Raw genomic sequence first — 3,623 nt, 5'->3', positions numbered from 1 at the left:
CTCATTCAAGTTGGACTTGGGCTCGGCGCGAGGCGTCGGGGTAGTGGACCCTCCCAAACACCACATGCCACGACAGGCGGCAGCCTGCGGGGTTCGGTGCTGGACTCTTCCCTGTTCGCTCGCCGCTACTGGGGGAATCCTTGTTAGTTTCTTTTCCTCCGCTTAGTAATATGCTTAAATTCAGCGGGTAGTCTCGCCTGCTCTGAGGTCGTTGTACGAGGTGTCGCACGCCACACCGCCAGCCGGCTGTGCACGCTACCGAGAAAGTACCGGTATGCGAACCGCCAGGCGACGGGCGCGCATCGCACGTTTAAGGAGACGCGGCCGGCCACACAGGCGACCACGACACTCCCACGTCTCCGAAGCGGGACAAACGCCGCGCGCTTCAGTATACGTAGCCGACCCTCAGCCAGACGTGGCCCGGGAACGGAATCCATGGACCGCAATGTGCGTTCGAAACGTCGATGTTCATGTGTCCTGCAGTTCACATGTCGACGCGCAATTTGCTGCGTTCTTCATCGACCCACGAGCCGAGTGATCCACCGTCCTGGGTGATCTTTTCCTTTTCAGTCTCCCACTGTCTCTTTCAAGACAGTAGCATTTGCGGGACTGAGGCGTCTGACGGCCCCTGTTCCACTATTTTTTTTGTGTCCAACGGCCTCACAGCCGATGGGCGTCGTACGGCTCCACACCGGAGCGGACAGGCACTCGGGCGAACGTCATTCAAAACCGGCGCCAGGCGCCAGGTACCGCAGGCCAGCCGCTCCAGAGCTTCAGCGCTCGTACCACACAACAACAACACTTCCGCTAGTTTTGAGAGGCACGCGTGGTTCCGCACGCGGCGCACGGCCACTGCCGTACAGGTAGCGTGTTGCGCGACACGACACGCACATCGAAAGACATGCAGTCTAGTCGGTAATGATCCTTCCGCAGGTTCACCTACGGAAACCTTGTTACGACTTTTACTTCCTCTAAATGATCAAGTTTGGTCATCTTTCCGGTAGCATCGGCAACGACAGAGTCGATGCCGCGTACCAGTCCGAAGACCTCACTAAATCATTCAATCGGTAGTAGCGACGGGCGGTGTGTACAAAGGGCAGGGACGTAATCAACGCGAGCTTATGACTCGCGCTTACTGGGAATTCCTCGTTCATGGGGAACAATTGCAAGCCCCAATCCCTAGCACGAAGGAGGTTCAGCGGGGTTACCCCGACCTTTCGGCCTAGGAAGACACGCTGATTCCTTCAGTTGTAGCGCGCGTGCGGCCCAGAACATCTAAGGGCATCACAGACCTGTTATTGCTCAATCTCGTGCGGCTAGAAGCCGCCTGTCCCTCATCTGTCTCGCGTGTGCGCTGACAGCACGAAGGATGTCACGCGACTAGTTAGCAGGCTAGAGTCTCGTTCGTTATCGGAATTAACCAGACAAATCGCTCCACCAACTAAGAACGGCCATGCACCACCACCCACCGAATCAAGAAAGAGCTATCAATCTGTCAATCCTTCCGGTGTCCGGGCCTGGTGAGGTTTCCCGTGTTGAGTCAAATTAAGCCGCAGGCTCCACTCCTGGTGGTGCCCTTCCGTCAATTCCTTTAAGTTTCAGCTTTGCAACCATACTTCCCCCGGAACCCAAAAGCTTTGGTTTCCCGGAGGCTGCCCGCCGAGTCATCGGAGGAACTGCGGCGGATCGCTGGCTGGCATCGTTTATGGTTAGAACTAGGGCGGTATCTGATCGCCTTCGAACCTCTAACTTTCGTTCTTGATTAATGAAAACATACTTGGCAAATGCTTTCGCTTCTGTTCGTCTTGCGACGATCCAAGAATTTCACCTCTAACGTCGCAATACGAATGCCCCCGCCTGTCCCTATTAATCATTACCTCGGGTTCCGAAAACCAACAAAATAGAACCGAGGTCCTATTCCATTATTCCATGCACACAGTATTCAGGCGGGCTTGCCTGCTTTAAGCACTCTAATTTGTTCAAAGTAAACGTGCCGGCCCACCGAGACACTCAACAAAGAGCACCCTGGTAGGATTTAAACGGGGTCCGCCTCGGGACGCGAAAGCACCCCTTCGGCTCGCCCCACCGGCAGGACGTCCCACGATACATGCCAGTTAAACACCGACGGGCGGTGAACCAACAGCGTGGGACACAAATCCAACTACGAGCTTTTTAACCGCAACAACTTTAATATACGCTATTGGAGCTGGAATTACCGCGGCTGCTGGCACCAGACTTGCCCTCCAATAGATACTCGTTAAAGGATTTAAAGTGTACTCATTCCGATTACGGGGCCTCGGATGAGTCCCGTATCGTTATTTTTCGTCACTACCTCCCCGTGCCGGGAGTGGGTAATTTGCGCGCCTGCTGCCTTCCTTGGATGTGGTAGCCGTTTCTCAGGCTCCCTCTCCGGAATCGAACCCTGATTCCCCGTTACCCGTTACAACCATGGTAGGCGCAGAACCTACCATCGACAGTTGATAAGGCAGACATTTGAAAGATGCGTCGCCGGTACGAGGACCGTGCGATCAGCCCAAAGTTATTCAGAGTCACCAAGGCAAACGGACCAGACAAGCCAATCCGATTGGTTTTGATCTAATAAAAGCGTCCCTTCCATCTCTGGTCGGGACTCTGTTTGCATGTATTAGCTCTAGAATTACCACAGTTATCCAAGTAACGTGGGTACGATCTAAGGAACCATAACTGATTTAATGAGCCATTCGCGGTTTCACCTTAATGCGGCTTGTACTGAGACATGCATGGCTTAATCTTTGAGACAAGCATATGACTACTGGCAGGATCAACCAGGGAGCTGCGTCAACTAGAGCTGAGCAGCCGGCCGCCCGGGAGTGTGTCCCGGGGGCCCGCGCGAACACGCAAGCGTCCGCTCAATTATTCTGCAAACAGGAGGAGGCCGAGCTCCCCTGCACGATACACCTCGAAACCCTCTCAGGTCCCGGCGGCGCGCAGCGCCGTCCTAGGTACTTGGTCGGTTTCGAGAGAGGCGCAATCGCCCGGAGTTAGGCGAGTAGACGGTTTTAGTGCGAACACCCTTGCTCCCAACTGAGCTTGCCGCTGCCGACAGAGGCCCGGGAGCGTGCTGTCGTGGCATTGCCGGCGGGAGACAACACGCGCCACCTATGGTGACCGGCAGCTCCAACGCCAGCGCCACACAAGGGCAAAGCCCCACTTGGGTGCAGAAGCGAACTCTCCCAGCACAGCGCACGCGCCAACACGTCCGCACAACTGCGATACAAACCACCTGCGAGAACCGCTGGGGCGACCGAGCAGCAGACGGCGTCGCGGCGCCGAGTGCCAGGCGGCGGCGCATCCTCAACGCACACAGTCCTCAATCAGACCAGCACACTGCAGATGTCCACCGCGCTTCGCACCGGGCTCGGCTGAACCAACTTTGGCCGCCAGGCGCCGCGTGCAGGGTGCGCCGCAGCGTAGCTGCGCCGCCTGCCGGGCCCGTCGGCTGGCGCTCCTGCCACTCGGCGCCCCCCACCAGCCGCCTGTTGCGCGTGCGCCCACGCAGCGCGCGGCCAACACGCCGGGCGGCCCCCCTTCACCGGCCGGGAACAGTCCCACCAAGCCACCGCCGCGTATCGCTTCATACCCAC

The 3,623-nt window shown here is 57.3% G+C and overlaps 3 non-coding genes across 3 annotated transcripts in view; all 3 read right to left on the bottom strand.

The window, feature by feature from the left end:
• LOC126323577 (large subunit ribosomal RNA) overlaps positions 1 to 211 on the bottom strand; it is a 4,192-nt gene extending 3,981 nt beyond the window's left edge. The window contains exon 1 of the ribosomal RNA XR_007559526.1: positions 1 to 211. This exon is cut by the window's left edge and continues 3,981 nt beyond it. This is a non-coding gene — a ribosomal RNA (large subunit ribosomal RNA).
• Positions 212 to 399: 188 nt separating this feature from the next.
• Positions 400 to 554, bottom strand: LOC126323580 (5.8S ribosomal RNA). The gene has a single exon (XR_007559527.1). It is a non-coding gene; the product is annotated as a 5.8S ribosomal RNA (ribosomal RNA).
• A 362-nt stretch (positions 555 to 916) lies between these two features.
• LOC126323575 (small subunit ribosomal RNA) lies at positions 917 to 2,811 on the bottom strand. The gene has a single exon (XR_007559524.1). It is a non-coding gene; the product is annotated as a small subunit ribosomal RNA (ribosomal RNA).
• Positions 2,812 to 3,623: the final 812 nt, after the last annotated feature.

Source organism: Schistocerca gregaria, unplaced genomic scaffold, assembly GCF_023897955.1.
Source record: "Schistocerca gregaria isolate iqSchGreg1 unplaced genomic scaffold, iqSchGreg1.2 ptg000858l, whole genome shotgun sequence".
Lineage (NCBI taxonomy): Eukaryota > Metazoa > Arthropoda > Insecta > Orthoptera > Acrididae > Schistocerca > Schistocerca gregaria.
This window is presented reverse-complemented; position numbering and strand designations above follow the sequence as displayed.